This window comes from Hyaena hyaena, unplaced genomic scaffold (assembly GCF_003009895.1).
Source record: "Hyaena hyaena isolate Hyena2069 unplaced genomic scaffold, ASM300989v1 scaffold_162, whole genome shotgun sequence".
In the NCBI taxonomy this organism is placed as follows: Eukaryota; Metazoa; Chordata; class Mammalia; order Carnivora; family Hyaenidae; genus Hyaena; species Hyaena hyaena.
The window spans coordinates 2,023,985-2,045,086 of NW_024080795.1; the positions used below are offsets into that span (position 1 = coordinate 2,023,985).

General features: G+C 40.4%; 1 protein-coding gene across 2 annotated transcripts in view; it reads left to right on the plus strand.

Moving 5' to 3' along the window:
* HS6ST2 (heparan sulfate 6-O-sulfotransferase 2) overlaps nucleotides 1-21,102 on the plus strand; it is a 291,817-nt gene that overhangs the window by 247,235 nt on the left and 23,480 nt on the right. The window lies entirely within an intron of this gene.

The following is a 21,102-nucleotide window of genomic DNA, read 5'->3' on the forward strand; positions in this document are numbered from 1 at the left end:
AATGACTTGGGTTCTCTGTAGGCTACGTCTCTCAGTGGTATAGGGCATTGTGACAGGCAGAAATACAGCCCAGAAGGAGTACTCAGCCTGCATCTAGGAGAAGATGAAAGATGCCTTCATCATGCTAAAAGCTCTAATCTAGCAATAAGATACGTCAGTGCAGGAGTATGGCTTTGCAATGAAAGGTGAATTTGTAATGGTCGTATATTTTATGTATTCAGTGTTGGACCATAAATGCTGCATTTGAATATGATCTTATATTCAATTCCCAAAGTGAAAGATCTACTGGCTACCTTTTTTTCCCCTTTCTTCTCCTCCTGAATACCATTTTAGGTTTGCATATAAAGTTGAATGTGGGCTATCTTGGAGAATATAAAAAGCGGTGGCGAAGGCTAAATCTCAGAGCACTTATAACTCGTTTCAGTTATTTATCGCCCAGCACCACAATCAAAATGCTGTATAAATTATGAAGGAAGGGAATTGATGCACACAGTCCCAAGCAGATGAATGTTTCCAAATTAGTCCCAATTCATCGTCAGCGTGCACTCTCAGTGAACAGATATGGCATTGGAGAATCGCTTCTAGTGCCATGCTTACAGAAATGGCGGGCCACGTCTGTGCACCTTGTACACACTGACAATTGCAGGGCACAGTCTCCATTTATTAGACCCTGATGTATCGCAATGGATGCTTGTTACTGCTGTTGCACTTTGAAAGGGGCATCGTTTTGTTTCTTTTGGCTTTGCAGGAACCTAGTCTCTTACATTTTGAGTGAAGATTCCCAGTGTGAGCCACAAAAGGAGCATTCATTGGTCGAACTGAGTTAAGATGACATAGAGAATGCATACCTAATACCATACCCAGCTTGTGAACCATAGGAGGCTGGCATAAATACATTCTTAAGTAGATAAGTGTGATCTTATATCACATTTTCTGTATTTGGACATATCCCAAGCTTCGACCACGATGAGGGTCTCCCTCTTTGCACATTTTGAGCTAGGTGTCTTTTGTTTGCTGTGCACATGACTCACAGATTGAGATAGTTCTTTTTAATTCTTCATTATTTTTGTTGATTATTTATGAAAACCACAGCGCTCTCCGGTATCCTCTTCGTGGATATGTGTGCCATGTCCCTTTCTCTTATTTATACCCCATAAGCTTTCAGGAGGTTTTTAAATTTTTTCCTCTGCACATCTCCTCAGGATATTTTTTGCTAACATGAGCAGTCTCAATACGGTGAGACTATCAGGGGGCACTTTTCATACTTTCTACAACAGTGTCTATCATTGTCAGGCACATGTGTTGTAGTTCAGAGAGGCTAACTTCCTATGCGTTTCCTTGGTCTGGGAGTGTGTGGTGGTGTGTGGTGTGGGTAGGTAGATTTTTGCACCCTGGGGCTTTTCCGTGGTGCACTGTCACAACACCCGGCATCCATGGTGCCGTTCTGCTGACTTTCTCATGTTACTTGCCCTAATGAGAGTGTACTATGGAGCAGTGTTTAAGTGTCTATGTTATTTTGAGGCCGAAATCAGGCTGGAAAACAGAAGGAATATGTTTCTCTTCTCTGAAAAGAATTTAGGCCTACTGTTTTTTGAAGAAACGAAATTCATGGCTACAAAAACTAATAGCTAATATGTGTCAAGTGAGTGCTCTGAGCCAACCTCCGTACCAAGCATTTGACAATTTTGTCTCATTAATCCTTACCCACCAAAAGCTTATGAAATAGGCACTATTATTATTATTATTTCTATTTTACACATGTGGAAATTGGAGAGGATATGATGTGCCTCCATAGGGTCTCCAAATGGACAATTTTGGCAAAACCCTACTTGAGGATAATAATAGAAATACATAGAGCATTTACTTTGTGCCATTTTGCTAAACTCTGGGGCCTCATGGACAAATACAAGACACAATATGTGCTTTCAAGGAGCTCACAGCCTCCTTGTAGAGAGAGGAAAGGAGACAGGATGACAAGACAGTATTTACAGCAAAGCAGTCACAAGGTGCTGTTGGAGCACAAATAGTCACCCCCAAGCAGTGCCAGGGTTGAAGTGGGGAAGACATCATGTGACGATATCAATGAAAGCTTCTAAGAAATGACCCCTGAACCTTTTGGTTTTCTCCACTTACTCCTCATGTAGCAAGGCTAGGTCAGAAGAGGAAAAGGCAAAGTTGTCACTAAGGTGGACAGAATCCACCTACGTTGATAAGAACAAGTTGGAGCTGTGAATTAGGTCAGAGCTAAAAAAACCAAATGGCTAATTCTGTCCTTTTGGGGAGACTTTGGTCCATTTGGGGCCGATTCAGATGCAGTGCAGCATGCAAAGTAGCTTAAGAAACCTACAGCTTCAAAGTTTTGTCGGTTCTGCTTGCTCTGTTTCATTCCCTGGATCTGAAGCTGGGTAGCCAGCCCTCTGTTTCAGAAAGAACAGATGGCATGGGATATATCCGAGCAGCAGAGCCAGACTACCCTGGCAATGACTTTTGGGGGAGATGCATGCAGTTTCGTCTATGCCAATGGTGAGCCAAGTTGACAAGGCCAAAAAAATATATATATACATATATATATATATATATATATATATGTATATATATATATATAGTACAGAGCCGTACCTGATATCAGGAAGCATAAATTTTGTAGATGTTGACCCATGATTAGACAGGCTACATTTAAGCTCACTTTTGGTTCCTTTTGGTAATGTGAATCTGTTTTTCTATTGAATACCTCACACCAGGATTAACCCATTTGTTGAATTGGGTTGTTCCTAGCAAGTACCTGCACTGTCAAGGCTGAGCATATACAGGGCAGCGACAAAGAGCCATTATAAATTTTCATTTTGTATCAGAACATGTTTTACAGGAGACCAACTCTTTTGCTGACCAGATAAGGACACGGAGACTCAAGAAGTGTCAGTCACTTTGCCAGAGACATGAATCTAGTTAGTAGTGGAGGTCAGCCTAGAATCCTGGTCTTTTAATATTTGTCCCATGCTCTTTGTACTACAAAGTAGGCTACACTTCTTCTCCCAGATAGCAAGGGACTTCAGCTAATCACACCAAAGGAGGCTTGGAGCGTGGTCTCAGGGTGTCCAGCTGAGTTCTCGGCCTTCCATGTACCATGATAGCTGTGTAAGTGGGTTCTGCCAGCCACTGTGAACATGGAGACTTTGGGGAAAAATTAGAATTATTACACTTTTTAAAAAATGTAGCAGGACTGAAGATAAAAAGAAATAGCATGCACTTTCCAAACACTTTCCATTTTCTCTAAACTAACATCATTCTGGTTGTGTTTGGACAATCACCCATTCTCAACATTATTGTTGAATGATCTCAAACCTTTGACACCACTTCATCAAGGAAACAATAAAATGAACTTGTAGATCACTACAGCTATTCTCCCTCAAATCAGCCAACCAAGGTTGAGGGTGTGTGTGTGTGTGACATTCAGAGGCATCAATTTAAAAATTAGATCACAGGCAGTTGTAGACAATGATAGAAGTTAATCACCCTCTTAGCCTGAAATGTTTTCCACATAGGCTCAAGCTATGGAATGACAAGGACCAAGTTCAATTTTCAAATACTAGTGACGGGCATGAATATTACAGGACCAGGGCAAAGAACTCAAGCACAGCGCCTGGTAAATGATACCATAAATGTTGAATTAAGTACCGTAAATGTTAGCTTAAATGAGTTAAGCCAAGGGGGTACCTGGGTCACTGAGTTGGCTAAGCGTCCGCCTCTCTGTTTTGGCTCAGGTGGTGACTTCACAGTCTGTGAGTTCAAGCCCCACGTTGGGCTCCGTGATCAGACTCCATCCTAACAGCACAGAGCCTGCTTGGGATTCTCTTTCTTCCTCTTTCTGCCCCTCCCCCACTTGCACTGTCTCTGTCTCTCTCAAAATAAATAAATAAACTTCAAAAAAAGTAATTAAGCCAAGGATGAAGGGATGTTAAAATGGAGAAAAAGGAGTACAAAAGGGAATATGAGGACCAAGTCAACCTTGCTCACTTTACAAAATCTGCCTGGAGTCGACCCTAGTAGCAGATGCCGCAGGAAGACTGACTCCAACCTGTCTTTGCCAAAACTGTCCCATAATGAGCAGACCTGTTTATCTATTCAGCAGTCTCTAGATGAGAGCAGTTAGGAGCACATAGCGTCATAAATAAACTAAACACACCAACATTCCTTTGGTTTGGGTTGGCAGGAGCCAAATGAAAAACTTTGCTGTATTAGAAAGAAGAGGTGAAGTCTTGCTTGATCTCTATGGACTCAGCATGGTGCAATTATATGTTCAGATTCAGCAGTTTATATGTCCATTCCTGGAGTCTAAATCCTGCACACTGTGAGCTCATGATTATGTCATTTCCTCTAATTGAAAGCCATGCATTTTTAAAGACAGTAGTCTGTGACTATTCCTAAAACCCCTAGTTTTGCCCCTGTATATTATAGTGTGTGTGTGTGTGTGTGTGTGTGTGTGTGTGTGTGTACATTTACTTTAAAATGTTTTGTGCTATATGGACATAACATTCAGATGGCCATGTATCAACCTGTCAAATAATCACTGTAGCTTTCTGTGATGATGATGTCAGTAGTGCCTTAGTTTAGCAATAAGACTAAGTCTAATATAACAAAGGCTTGTGATTTAGACTAAGTCCAAAATCACAGAGCATTAAACTGATTGATATCTCTCTCTGTCTCTGTTTCTGTCTCTTTCTCTCTGCAATTACTCCTCTGTAGAAAAAGACAAATGACAAAAACCCGAACTGATGTCAGAATGCATTCCTAAAAATGGCTTTTAGTAGAATGTGCCCAAGAATCAGTTCATTTGTAGCCTAATTGCCTTTTCCTCCAATATTCCCCATCCAGAATAGTGTGAGACGTTTGGACATAACAAAAAAGTCAAATCTGTTCCAGAAAACACATTCGTTAATAAGGCATGAAAGTAGCCTACAACATTTGAAAAAGACTTTCAATAACAAGGGGTAAATAACACATTCGTCTGGACATACTTTGAGGTTTAACCTGTAGCTAACAGCTGCAGCACAGGAATGTTCAAAGATCTCTTTAAATAAATTAATCATGCAGTCTTGTGTGTATTTGAAAAGACATCAGCTTTGAAATCAAATACACCTGGATTTGAATCCTCATTCTACCACTCATTAACTTTTTGTTACTATCTCATTGGGCCATTGTATTGATGAAATGTCATAATCAAAGTAAGGGTCCCCCAGTACGTGGCACATGACAAGTGCTTAATAATGTTACCTAGTGATTATGTTTGCTTCAGCTGCCAACCTATTGCAGCTGGGAACACAGTGACATGGACAGTTTGATTCTGGCCAAATGAGAGTTCTTGGTGGTGCAGCTTACCTGGATATCTGTTTTGCCAGCTCTGGAGATGTGAAAACAGAAGCCCCAGCACCACCAGCATCACATAAATAATTCTAGCAGATTAGATTAGTCAATAAAGTAGTAATAGATCCAGAAAGAAATAGATCAGCCATGGAAACAGTTTCTAGCAGGTATACATGCATCTCTGTGATGGTTAAGATGAAGAGAATACTTACTAACATAATAAATGACCCCCAGATCTGACTGTCTATACTGGTCATGGTTCTACAGCTTAATCAAGAATGGTGCTAATGGAGCTTTGGAAAGCAGGAGCCATCTTTCTCCCCTTCTTACCTGCCATACAAAACCATGGAGCCAACATGTTGCTCTCTAGACCACAAGTCCTTGATAACTTTTTTTTTTTTTTCCTCTGAAACATACATGGTTGAGAACTCTCACTTGCATTGCTCTGGCACAGCTCAGAGTTATGTCCAGTTCCAAGGTGCTGGCTAGAATTCCACTCTTGCTTTCCTGCTCAAGAAAGCCTAGGAGAGCAAGGAAGAGTGATATTAAGCAGGAATCCCCATTTTCTTCCAACTAATAAATCTGCCTCTGTCTATCTGTCTTTTTTCTGCCCTCCTTTCTTTCCTCCTTCCTTCCCCAATCTGTCTGTCCATCCATCCATCTGTCAGTGGTACATCTGACTTTTCACCTCCATATTGTTAGTTCTCAAACCAGCTATTTCTGAGCTGAGGGAATTACAAAGGCTAAATAAATGGTATCTTCTAATGCCTCCAGGCCATATGTTTTCCAGAAAACTAACCTATTAAATATGACCAACTATGATTTCCAGTGCTAAGAAAGTGTGGGAACATAGGGCAAAATTGACGTGTTATCCAAATTAGCATTATGAATACAACAGGGGCTAAAAATATGGAGTGTAGAAGAATTTAGGTGTAGAGTATAACTTTTCAATTTGATGAAACTCAATTTATCATTTTTTAAAATGTTCTGGATTATGCTTTTGGTATCGTATCTTAGAAATCATTGCCTAACCCAAAGTTGCAAAGGTTTTCACCTGTTTTCTTCTAGATGTTTTATATAGTTTTAGGTGTTACTTTTAGGGCGGTTATTCAATTTGAGCTAAGTTTTGTTTTGCACATGGATATCCAGTCATTCCAGCACCATTTCACTAGAAGAATATCTTTTCCATTGACCTACTTTGACATGTTTGTTGAAAATCACTTATACACACACACACACACATACATACACACACACACACACACACCTACTTCTAGATTATCAACTGATTGGTGTTTATCCTTATGCCAATTCCATATTGTTTTGATTACTCTAGCTTTATGAAAAGTCTTGAAATCAGATGATGTGAGTGCTCCAACTTCATTCTTCCTTTTCAAGGAAGTTGTCGTGGATATTCTTGGTCCTTTGTATTTTGTATGGATTTTAGAATCAGCCTATAAAATTACAGGAAAAGAAACAAAGCCTGCTGAAATTTTGGAGATGATTGTGTTGAATTTACATATCAAATATTGGTAGAAGTGGTTTAAGATGGCAGTGTAGGAAAACCACGAGCTCTCCTCCTCCCAAGGACACACCAAATCTACAGCTACGTATAGAAAAATCATTTGAAAAAGACCTGAAAACAAGCTGAATGCTCCTTCACAACAAAGGATTAAAAGGCCAGAATGAGATGAGTAGGTGAGATAGCGACCTGGGCTCACCGAAAACCCCACCCCTGGCATGGCAATCCTCAAGCAGGTGGGATTTCACAAATACCAAATGCATCCCTGAGGAGTGAGGGGTTCAAGCCCTACATCTGGCAACTGTAACCCTTAGGACCTGCACCAAAGAGACAAGCTCCCAAAACATCTGGCTTTGAAAACCCAACAGGGCTTATGTCCAGGAGACCCAAAAGGATGGAAAGGAAAGCAGACTGCTCTTAAAGAGCCCATGTACAGACTCAGTTGCCTAGGAACCCATGGCAAAAGCAGCAGGTTGAAAAATGCCTAGACCATGAGTGAAGGAGTTAACTGGCTAATTTTAGAGTGTCTGCTAAAGGTATAGGGATGTGTTGGAATTCTCTCTGGGGATGGAGTCACTTGAAGGTGCCATATCTGCACTTTCCTTCTCCCTTGCTAGTGCTGCATGCCCTGGACCATTGTGCCCCATAGCCCTGCCTCACCGAACCCGTTGAGTGGACTTGCCACAGTCATGTGCTCCCATGAGGCCCAGCCATACCCAGTAAGTGCATGCAGTCCATATAGGGGATGCTCCTTGAACACCTGGCTTTGATGGCCAGGGGCTTGCATTTCTAGGCTTCCAGGGGACTGCAGACAGCAGACTGAGACAAGCTCATTTTCCTATGACCACTTTTTCAAGACTGGGAAAGATTGGTGTTTTGCTTAATACATAGGACAGAGAGTGCAACAAAATGAGGAAACAGAGGAATATGCTCCAAATGAAAGAAGATAAAACCTCAGGGAGTAAAAAACCTAATGAAAGGGAGAAAAGTAGTTTACTTAATAAAGATCTCAAAGTAATGGTTATAAAGATGTTTGCCAGTCTCAGGAGAAGAATGGATGAACATAGAGAACTTCAACAGAGAGATAGAAAATACAAGAAAGCACCAGACAGAAGTCACAGAACTGAAGAGTACAATAATTGAAATGAAAAGCATAATAGAGGTGCTCAACAGCAGACTAAATGAAGTAGGAGAAAGGATTAGTGACCTGGAAGACACGGGAGTAGAAGTTACTACTGCAAAAAGAAAAAAGAATTTTAAAAAATGAAGATAGCTTAAGAGACCTATAAGACAACATCAAGTGGAACAATACTTACAAATAGGAGTCCCAGAAGGAGAAGAGAAAGAGAGGGACAGAAAACTTATTTGAAGAAATAATGGTTGAATATTTCCCTGACTTGGGGAAAGAACCGGACATCCAGATCCAGGAAACCTAGAGAGCTACAAATAAGATGAAGCTCAAGACAGCTGCACCAAGACACTTTATAATTAGTGTCAAAGGTTAAACATAAAGAGAGAATCTTAAAAACAACAAGAGAAAAAGAACCTGTTATGTACAAGGACCTCTCCCCCCATAAGACTATAAGCTGCTTTTTCAGCAGAAACTTTACAAGCCAGAAATAAGTGGCATGACATATTCAAAGAAGCAAAAGCAAAAAAAACCTCTACCCAAGAATGCTTGGCAAGACTATCATTCACAGTTGAAGGAGAGATAAAGTTTTCCAGACCAAAACCAAAACCAAAACAAAAACTAGAGGAATTCACCACCACTAAATCAAACTACAAGAAATGTAAAAAGACTTCTTTAAGTTGAAAAGAAAGGCACTAATCAGTAACAAGAAAACATAAAAATAAAAATGTGTCTGGCAAAGGCAAATATGTATTAAAGGCAGTAAACTAATCACTTACAAAGCTAGATGAAGGCCAAAAGACAAAACTAGTAAAAATAACTAAACTACAATGATTAATTAAGAGATACATAAAATAAAAGATGTAAAATGTGACATCATTGTGTCTCATGTGTATGAGGGGAGTAAAAAGGTAAAGTCTTAGAATGTGTTCAAACTCAACTTGCCATTAGTCTATATTGTTAGATATATAGGCTGATATATGTAAGCTTCATGGTAACCACAAAGCAAAAACCATAGTATATACACAAAAGATAATGAAAATGAAATCTTAACATAACACTAAAGAAAGGCATCAACTACAAGGAAGGAGAGGAAGAGAAGAAGAAAGGAACTACAAAAACAGCCAGTAAACAATTAACAAAATGGCAATAAGTACATGCCTATCTATAACTACATTAAATGTAATGGACTAAATTCTTTGCTCAAAAGACAGAGTAGCTGAATGAATTAAAAAAACAAGACCTGTCTACATGCTGCCTACCTCAGATAAAAAAGCACACATAGACTGAAAGTGAAGGGATCAAGAAAAATATTTCATGCAAATGGAAACCAAAAGAAAGCTGGGGTAGCTATACTTAGATAAAATAGACTTCAAAACAAAAACAATGTCATATAAGACACAGTTGGGCATGGCATAATGATAAAAGGGTCAATCTAGCAAGAAGATATAACAGTTGTAAATTTTTATGTACTCAAAATAAGAGAACCTAAAAATATAAAGCAAGTATTAACTGACCTAAAGGGAGAAATCAACAGCAGTACAATCATAGTAGGAGACACCCCACTTGTATCAATGGCTAGATTATCCAGACAGAAAATCAATAAACAAACATCAACCTTAAAGGACACAAAGACACATTAGACCAGATGAACTTAATAGGTATATACAGAACACTCCAGCCCAAAGCAGCAGAATACACATTCTTCTCAAGTACACATGATATATTCTCCAGGATAGAACATATGTTATGTGATAAAACAAGTCTCAATAAGTTCAAGAAGATTAAAATTATATGAAATATCTTTTCAGACCACAATGGTATAAATCTGGAAATCACTCACAAAAAGAAAACTAGAAAAATCACAAATATGTAGAGATTAAACATGGTACTAAATAAACAATGGATCAATGAAGAAGTCAAAGGAGAAACCAAAAAATACCCTGAGACAAATGAAAATGCAACATACCAAAATTGATGGGATGCTGCAAAAGCTGTTCTAAGAGGGAAATTCATAGAAATACAGGCTTACATCAAGAAACTTGAAAAATCTCAAATAATCTAATGAAATTAGAAAAAGAGGAACAAAGCACAGATTTAGTACAAGGAAGAAGATAATAAGACCTGAGCAGAAATAAATGAAATAGATACTAAAAAGACAATAGGAAAGATCAATGAAGTTGAGAGCTGGCTCTTGAAAAGATAAACAAAATTAATAAACCTTTAGCTTGAGTCGTAAGAAGGCCCAAATAAATAAAATCATAAATGAAAGAGGAGAAGTTACAACTCATACCAAAGAAATACAAAGGATCATAAAAGACTACTATGAACAGTTATGTGCCAACAAATTGGACAATGTAGAAGAAATGGATAAGTTCCTAGAAACCTACAATATTCCAAGACTGAATCATGAAGAAAGCAGATTTATTACTAGCAAGGAGAATGAGAATGTAGGACCAGGTGGTTTCGCTGGTGAATTACACCAAACATTCAAGAAAGCTTAAAACCTATTCTCAAACTCTTCCAAAAAAATTGAAGAGGAAGGAATGCTTCCAAACATTTCACAGAGATAGAACAAACAATCTTTAAATTTGTATGGAACCATAAAAGATCCCAAATAGCCAAAACAATTTTGACAATGAAAGAAAGAACAATAAAGCTGGAGGCATCACACTTTCTGATCTCAAACTAGATTACAGAGCTATAGTAATCAAACCAATATGATATTGGCATGAAAACAGATCAATAGAGCAGAATAGATATAAATCTGTGCATAATGGCCAAATTAATTCACAATAAAAGAGACAAGAATATACAATGGGAAAAGGATAGTTTCTTCCATAAATGGTGCTGGGAAAACTGGACACCCACATGCAGACGAATGAAACTGGACCACTATCTTACTCCATACCCAGAAATTAATTTTACATGAATTAAAGACTTGAATGTGATATTAGAAACCACAAAACTCCTAGAAGGAAACATTGCTTTTGCTGATTTTATTTTTTTTGATCTGACTCCAAAGGCAATGAAAACAAATGCAACAATAAACAAATGGGACTACATCAAACTAAAAAGGTTCTGCACGGTGAAGGAAACCATAAGTAAAATGAAAAAGCAACTTACTGAGTGGAGAAGATATTTGCAAATCATACATTGGATAGGGGGTTGATATTCAAAATATATAAAGAATTCATACAAATCGACTACAAAAACTGATCCAACTAAAAAGGGGGCAGATGATCTGAATAGACATTTCTCCAAAGAAGATACTCAATGGCCATCAGGCACATGAAAAGATGCCCAACATCTCGAATCATTAGGGAAATGCAAATCAAAACTACAGTGAGACATCATTTCACATGTGTCAGAATAGCTATTATCAAAAAGACAAGACACAACAAGTGTTGGCAAGGATGTGGGGAAAAGGGAACTCTTGTGCACTGTTGGTAGGAAGGTAAATTGTGAAGCCACTGTGGAAGACAATATGGAGGTTCCTTTAAAAACTAAAATACTGCGAGGCTCAGTAGGGAGAGTGTCTGACTTTGACTCAGGTCCTGATCTCACAGTTCATGGGTTCGAGCCCCACATCAGGCTCTCTGCTGTCAGCACAGAGTCCACTTTGGATCCTCTGTCCCCCCTTCTCTCTGCCCCTCAACTGCCTGCATCCCCTCTCTCTTTCTCTCTCTGTAACTGTCTCTCTCTCAAAATATATAAATAAAGTTAAAAAACAAAAAAACTAAAAATAGAACTACCATATGATCCAACAGTTCTACCACTGGGTCTCTATCTGAAGAAAATAAAAGCTCTAATTTGAAAAGATACATGCACTCCTATTTTTATTGCTGCATTATTCACAAATAGCCACAATATGGAAACAACATGTCCATTGATGAATGAATGGGTAAAGAAGATTGATATATATGTATATATAATGGGATATATAATGGAATACTGATTGGCCATCAAATGGCAAGATTTCATTGCCATTAGCAGCAACATGGATGGATCTTGAGGGTGTGATGCTAAGTGAAATAATTCAGACAGAGAAAGACCAATGCCATATGATTTTACTTATATGTGGAACCCAAAAAACCCCACAAAACAAATGAAGAAACAAAGCAAAGTAAAACTCATAGATGCAGAAAACATAGTTGCTGTCGCTAGAGGGAAGGGGGTTTTAGAGGTGGAGAAAATGGGAGGAGACGTTCAAGAGGTTCCAACTTCCAGTCATAAAATAAATGAGACATGGGGACGTAATGTATAGCACGGTGATTGTAGTCAATAATACCGTATTGCATATTATGTAACTTCATATCGTGATGGAGGCAGGGTGACTAGATTTACTGTGGTGATTATTTGCAGTGTATACCAATATCAAATCATTGTGGTGTGCACCTGAAACTAATACAATGTTATGTGTCATTTATATGTCAATTAAAATAATTGGGGAGGAACTGACACCTTAACAATATTGAATCTTCCAAGCCATGAACACAGGGTATTTCTCCGTTTATTTAGATCTTCTTTTATTTCATTCAACAATGTTTTGTAGCTTTCAGTGCACATGTTTTTCATGTACATCTTTTGTCAGATATATCCCTAACTATTTCATACTTTTCATGCTATGGTAAATAGTATTGGTTTTTTTTTTTTTTCAATTTCTGATTGTTCATTTTTCATATATACAAATACAACTGAGTTTTGTTTGTATTATAGGATTAAATGTATTAATCCTATGTCCTGTTAAGTTGCTAATATGCTCACTTATTAGTTCCAGGAGTTTTTTGGAGAGTCTTTTGAATTTTCTACATATATGGTTATGGCATCTGTAAATAAAATGTTTTATTCTTTTCCAATATGGATGCCATTTTTTTTCTGGCCTTATTGCACTGGCTAGAACCTCTAGTGGAGTGTTGAATAGGTATGATCTTTTGTTGTGTAAATAATCGCCATCAATTTAACTTTGTAAAAAGACACATTTAACAATGAGAGATAGTTGAACAATAGTAGTGTTCTCTAAAGATGCTATTTTGGGGACAGATTATTAATCCCTGCCTTTATCACATGGCCAAAGCTAGTTTCCCACAGCAGTGCACAAAAATTGCGTCAGACATAGGGGCACAGGTACCCCAATGTTCATTGCAGCACTCTCAACAATAGCCAAACCATGGAAAGAACCTAAGTGTCCATCAACTGACGAATGGATCAAGAAGATGTGGTTTATCTATACAATGGAATACTACATGGCAATGAGAAAAAATGAAATCTGACCATGTGTAGCAACATGGATGGAACTTGAGGGTATTATGCTGAGCGAAATAAGTCAGGCAGAGAAGGACAGAGACCATATGTTTTCACTTATAAGTAGAACAGCAGAAACTTAACAGAGGACCATGGGGGAGGAGAAGGGGGAAAATAGTGGAAGAGACGGAGGGAGGCAAAGAATGAGACTCTTGAATGTTGAAAACAAACTGACGGCTGATGGGGATGGAGGAGAAGGGAAGGAGGGTGATGGGCATGGAGGAGGGCACTTGGGATGAGCACTAGGTGTTATATGGAAACCAACTTCACAATAAACTATGAAAGAAAAAAATTTCATCAGAAAAAAGAGTAGATGCTATTCATGGAGAGGAGGTGCAGAACAAAAAGCAAAAAACAAAATGAAAAATAAACCCTAAAGTTCATAGGATCCCATACACTCTTCCCATTATTCTCTTTCTCTCATCTGTACTTTCTTCCTCTCTCCTCTCTCTCCCCTCTGCCCCCTTCTCCATTTATGAAGTTCTTGAGTGCTGATGCACAGGGGCACATGTACCCCAATGTTCATAGCAGCACTCTCAACAATAGCCAAAACATGGAAAGAGCCTAAGTGTCCATCAACTGACGAATGGATCACGAAGATGTGGTTTATCTATACCATGGAATACTACATGGCAATGAGAAAGAATGAAATCTGGCCATGTGTAGCAACATGGACGGACCTTGAGGGTGTTATGCTGAATGAAATAAGTTAGGCAGAGAAGGACAGATACCATATGTTTGCACGTATAGGAGGATTAAGAGGAACTTAAAGGAGGACCATGGGGGAGAAGAAGGGTAAAAAATAGTTGGGGAAAGGGATGGAGGCAAACTATGAGAGACTCTTAAATGCTGAGAACCAACTGAGGGCTGATGGGGGTGGGGGAGGGCACTTGTTTCGATGAGCACTGGGCGTTCTATGGAAACCAACTTGACCATAAACTATTTGAAAAGAAAAAGAAAAGCAAGAGTATAATACAGTGTTTACAACTGCACACTCTGGAGCCCAGCTGCTGCTTTAAGATCCCAACCCTTCCATGGGCAAGTTAATTTCTCTGTGTATCAGTTTCTTCACGTGTTAAAAGAGGATACTAACAGTGCCCACTTCATAGGATTTTCTTGAGGATTAAATTCTCCATTCATTCAAACATTTTGTTGAGTGCTTACTAGGTACCAGGTACTGTTATAGGCTCTAAGGATACAGCAAATGCCAATTACAAACACAATTCCCTGCCTTTATGTCCATTCTAGTGGAGGAATACTGTTATTAAACAAATAAATAAAATATGCAGTATTTTATTTTTTTTAATATTTTATTTATTTTTGAGAGAGAGATAGAGACAGCATGAGCAGGGGAGGGTCAGAGAGAGAGGGAGACACAGAATCTGAAGCAGGCTCCAGGCTCTGAACTAGCTGTCAGCACACAGCCCGATGCGGGACTCAAACCCACGAACCACGAGATCATGACCTGAGCTGAAGTCAGACGCTTAACCGACTGAGCCACCCAGGCTCCCCTGCACTGTTTTAAAAGGGAATAAGTCATAAGTGGGGAAAAGAGCATGGCAGGGGGACAGGGAGTGGTGCACATAGGAAATGTGTAAATTTAAATAAAGTGGTCGGGGAAGGCCTCCCTGAAAGGTGACATTTGAGGAAAAATTTCATTTATTCAAATAAGGTAATACATGTATAGGAAGTAGAACCATCCCTCACATACTGCAACCATGTAATAATGTGTTTATTGGCTACAAGTTATTGAGTGTCCTCAGTTTCAGATACTGTGCAAGATGCTTTACATAATATTAATTTGTTTCGTCATTACCCTAGGCCTATAAAACAAAGGTTATTATTAGCTCTTTTTATTGACAAGACATTGGATTGTTCCAGGTCATGTACTTGATAGGTGATGGGGCCAAGACTCTGGGCACGTCTGCACTTGTCCCTTGAGTCTAAGTTTGTCCATCCTTTCTGGAGATGCCCTTTGTACTTAGAGACTGAGGTAGACCTGGGTTCCCAAAGATTGGAAGGCTGGCCCTGCTGCTGGAGACCTTAGTCTGAGGGAATAGTACTGAGTTAGGTAGAAGGTTCTATAGGGTACTAAGTGTGGTGAAATCTCACTCACCGTAGAATTCCAACTTGAAGAAAAGGATGATATTTCCTGGAATCCCACCACCAGCACTCGGCTCTGACAGTTTCATTACTATGTGTGTTGTGTAATGAGTGGGGAGGACAGAAACAAAATTCCATCATTGGTCAATGGCTATGACTTAATTATACAACATGCTTTGGGTTTTCGGGATGGTTGCTTACTAAAGACTAAATGAAAAAGAAACAGGAGACGCACAGAACTAAGCTCACTGATGATGGAACTATACATTTTGCCTGGAACAATGCTGGTGATGCTGTAAAATTCAAACCACCATCTGTTAGTGCTTACTTGAAGTAGCATGTGTACTGGATGATTAAGATGTCACATGCGTTTGAAGCACAAATTATCAGTGCACAGTGCCTAGCATCCCTGGAAAGATCGTCGAAGTGAACACGGTCCAAGAGGAACATCATGTTACTCAGAGGATATGTTTATGTGATATCACAAACCATTGCTTGGGTCACTGGAGTGGGGTTGAACATGGTAGGAGATTGGGATAATTGAAAAGACTAGCTGTTTGAATTGACTGGATAATTTGATTATAATGATCAATTGGCTAGTCCTGTGCAGTCTGGCAGACCTGATATATGTTTGTCCATCACTGTCCGTCTGCAAAGCTCAGATTGAACTGGGGGATGCATATGAGGGAGGAGGGAAGCAAGTCTGAGTAAGCCTGAAATTCCTAATAATAAAAATATCATTACTTGTATAGTGTTCTATAGTGCACTAAGAGTGTTCTCATCCATTACCTCATATAATTTTACCAACAACCCTATGAGGCAGAAATTATGTCTACGGCTTACAGATGAGAAAACTGAGGTTGAGAGAAATGACATATTTTGCCCAAAACCGCATAGAGAGTAAGTAGCAGGGCCATGATTGAACCCAGGGCCCATTTTACTCTAAATCCTAAATTATTTTCCCTACTCCATAGGGCTCAAGAGCAGGCCACTCTGAATTTAGAGTCAAATACTTTTAGGAACCTGACCGAAACAAAACAAAACCCATCAAAACATACTTTATGTGCAGGTAAAGAACTTACAGAATGCATCCCCAACAAAAATAGTAAAGACTGCCAGCTGTAACAAGGGCCAGGAATTTGAAAAGAATCAGTACCATTTAGTGAGTGCTTGCTATGCACCACCGTTGGAAGTGCTTTAATGCATGCATTTTCTCGTTTAATCTGGGAACCAGCCCCATGACATTGGTTCAGGAACTGATCACGTGCTTAGATGGCATGTATCATACCCAATTTGGAAGGTTCCCCACAGGGTGGATGTCCAGGCGCCTCAGCGGAGACAGCCTCTTACTGTGGCTGGATTGTGGGGCTGAGCCAAGGTGGTGATTCTCCAAGCCTTGGAATGTGAAGAGTTTCACTTTTGGGGCATCAGAGATCATAATGGACAGAGGTCGGAGTGCTGGGTTTGCCTCGCTTGCCAGCAGTGTCTCTCTCATCATCGTTAGGGAGGAGAGGTGTGCTCCCTGGGCTTTAATGGGGTGCTCTGTCCAGCCTCTGCATGCTTGCCTTGATTTCCCCTATTCATGCCTATGGAAACTTCTGTTTTGTGCCTTCACATTAGCACCAGGCCCCTGTTTCGGTTGTGACCTTTGTCAGAAAATAGTATGCTGCCACTGCACAGCCACGTGACTCTCCCTGGACCACTCCTCTTCCTTCTGTGAAGTGCAGATAAGCCTTGTCATTTTGCCCAGCATTGCCAAGAGGGTGTGAAAACAAGCAATATCATGTCTGTAAAGGCCTTGCAATATATAACTACTTACAAATACACTTCCTAGTGATGTTCAGGAATTTGGAGAAAAAGTGTGACTCCACATAAGGCAAGTAGACAGATTCATGCCTTTCCCTGAGAAAGTTTACCCCCTTTACTCCAGGGCTGCAGTGGGTCCTCCTAATATTCATTTCTCCACTCTAGCATTTCTATTTTAGGGACTACTTAGATATAGCCAGCTCTGTCCCTGGACACATGTTAAGTTTGGAGACTATGGGTTCCTTTACCTGAATATCTGGGTCTCTATCACCCATCCACTGACAAGAAAGAAATGCACAGTATTGTGGATGGCTGTTTATTTTTTCTTCTTTCTTGTGATATAGAAGTCCGTGTTACCATTCATTTCCAAATGCCTACCATGCCTACAAGGCATGTTGTGCTGGCATAGGAGCACCCGACTCCTGTCTTGCAGATGCCTCCTAGGGGAGAATCTGCCTGCCTGGCATTCCTATTTTCGCTTCCAATGGATGCCAAAAAAAAAAAAAAAAAAAAAGGCTAAAAGAGATCTAAAGAAGCTACTTGGGCTCATAGAGCCATTGAAGTGTACTTACCATGCCTGTCCTCTGTGTAGACCAGTGGTTTTTGCATCTATGTTCTGAAGAAAGACCTCAGAGCCTGATGAAAGTGGGGGTAATGGGGAGTCCAAAGTGGTAAATAATGGGACGCCAGGCCTCCTCTCCACCTTTTTCGGAGTGACTCTGTTTTAACCTGTTATATATATCAAGGTCTGACTGGATTGCATTTTATAAAGCCCTGCTGCTCAGACTGAGTTTGATAACCACTGATACAAAGTCAGCTGAAGAATACTCAGGGTGCATAGCATGGAATAGCAGCACCTTTAGCCACCATGGCCTGGCTGCCCGAGGACAGGCCAAGCAGCTGTGACTGTTAGGCAGCCTGGCAGCCCCCTTCGTCAATTCTTCAAGCTCTTAGAAACAAAGAAGAGGAGGAGGAGGAGGAGGGGAGGAGGAAGGGGATGGGAGACAAAGGAGAAGTAAAGAAAAAAAGATATATTTTCCCTCCTGTGGCCACATTGTTCTAAACAGATGGAAGGGAACCAGACTGACAGGTGACTGGTCCCTGAGACTGCAGCCCAAACCCAGACTGAACTGGAAATACTCAGAGGGAAAACAGTGTGCAGGTTTTGAGTGATGTTCCCCAAATGGCCCTTGCTCTGGAGGCTAAATGAACACTCGCTATTTCCACTCCATTTCCTTAAACTGGCCTCTATGCTATGCTATAATGAAACCTGTTGAAAACGAAAGGACCATTAGCTTGGGGAGATTATTTTAGTTGTGTAAGGCATCCTCTCTCAGAAAAATAGTCAGGCGGGGTGTTCAGGCCAAAGTCTGTGTCGTCCATTTGAATGCCATTAGAAGGCCCACGAGTTTCCTAATATTTCTTCACTGAACGTATTTTGTATAAGCCTATACACAATTTTGTTAGGATTTTTAAACTCTTTCTCGAGTATCTTATGTTCACTGACCAATTCAACACTATCACCACTGTTCTGTGTCACCATAGGCCCCAACCCTCCCCTCGGGTTGTCTCCTTTAGTTTATACTATTGTGTCCATCTCCAGCAACCTCTGTCCTTCAACTCCACCTGTCTAAATCCTAGTATATTGGCAAGAGCTCAGTCTTTTGAATTAGATAGATATGGGTTTCTGTCTGAGCTCTCACTCCTTGGACAAGTGACTTAATTTCTTCAAGCCTGTTTCCTCACCTGGAAAATGGGGATAACAATTGGACCGCCTTCTCTACTAGAGATTCAGCGAGGTAACTTACGCGAATATCCTGGTCCATATCGCTGCTCGTTAAATGGCATTATTGTTATGCCTCATCTTGCAAAACACAGTTAACTTCCCATTCCCTCCTTTGTGCCTCTTCTGATACAGCCTGAGAGCATCCTCCCCCCCCCCCCCCCCCCCCCCCCCCCCCCCCCCCGCTTTCCTTGAACTGTATCTATTTAGCATTTAACCAGGCACTAATATGTGTTCATTAAGCCGGTCAGCAAATGTTTATTGTGCGTCTGGTATGTGATAGGCACAGTTGCAGACGCAGGAGTAGGGCGGGAGTAGAGAGGTACACGTGAGAGGAGGGGAGAGAGCAGGGCGAGAACAGGCACAAATTCAGTTACTGCTTTTAAGCACCTTATTTTCTAGTTAAGAAGATGCTCGTATCCATGGATAACTAGAAACCAAGGAACAAAAAGGTATATTTTTCAAAGAAGGCTCAACTGGACACGTGGCTGGAGCACTGTGGATGCTGGGCAATGAAAGAGAAAGTTCTGGAAAGAGCAGCTCTCGTTCTTATTAACTTTCCCTGTTGGCAGATCTCTCCTACTAACTTACCACTATGTCTCCTTAAGGAAGAGTGGGCGTAATTCTTTTCTCTTCCATAGAGCATCCCAGAGTACATCATGGGCTCTCAATATATGTACTGATAAGAGACACTTCTGTGAAGTGTTCATAGTAAATGGAATAAAAGTGTCTTCAACACACCCCAGGAAAGGCCACCTATTCTTCTGTTTCATGGAATTGCAAGAGCAGAAAAGGGGTGCACTGTTAACTCAGTATGTGAAAATGTTAAAATGATTTAGCCCATTTAAATTTTTTTAAGTTTATTTATTTATTTTGAGAGAGAGAGAGAGAGTGCACATGAGTGAGTGAGGGGCAGAGAGAGAGAGAGAGAGAGAGAGAGGGAGAGAGAATCCCAAGGAGCACCATGAGATCATAACCTGAGCCGAAACCAAGAGTTGGACACTTAACCAACTGAGGCACCCAGGCGCTCTAGCCTAGTGTTTTAAATGAATAGATAAAAAATAAATACATTCTTCTCCTTGAACCTTAAAGGGCATTGGACTTATTTTAAACAAAGAGCAGTTGTGTTGGGGATGTTAGTATTAAACTGAGCGTAGGGCTCACTGCATATCCCCCACCCCCCAGCCCATGATGTTACAGACAGGTGCAGGAAGCACTTCCGGGATGCTCTTAACCCCACAAGCCTCTTAAGTTTAACCCACCACTTGTCCCTGCCTTTCCAAACCTACTGTCTGGGAAATTGTGCCTGATGGTGCTTTTGGTCAATGTCAGAATCATCTTGTTTCTAACCATCTTGCCATAGCAGACCACCGCCGGGCCTGGTGGAATCCAGATCCTCCCACCCCATCTCAGCACATGATCCCCTTACTCCCCTTGATCTCCCTCTCCCCCTCACCCCACAGTAGCCCTTAACTTCATTAACTGAGTCTCTTAGTGAATCCTATACCCTCTTTTTAAGGCAGATTCCAGTGACTTGGAATTTGTCCTAATCGAGACTGAGCTGGATTTGACAAGAAGCAGGGGAGAATAAAACCAGAGTGTGGAAAGACTGGGTATCTAGCCTCAGATCTGATCCTTACTAACTCTGCCACCTTGAAAAAAATCACCCTGAAGCTCCATTTTCTGTGCTGTTTGATGAAGGGACCGGTTTTGCTGACTAAAGTAGTAAGAAGTAGCTGGGCAACTCCCCATCACCACTATCCACACAAATTATGGAGTTGGAAACAAGACATCCTTCCCAGGTCATTTACTACTGTAGCATTTAAGGGTGGTGGGCTGGGAAGGTGAGTTTTAAAGTGGGAGGGAGAAGTAATTCACATCTCCCAAGCTAGTGTTTATAATGGTCTATTAAGAATGCATTTGAAATGGCCTAATTCTGTAGTCTTCTACCCAAGACAACGGGCCAGTTCAACCAAAGTGGTTTTTGAATAGGGCCACAAGCAAACCTCTTTCGGGAAACCCAGAGCCGCTTTGCGCAAAGCAGAAAAGTGGAGTTTTCCCCTAATACATTTAAAAATGGTCACTTCACCATTG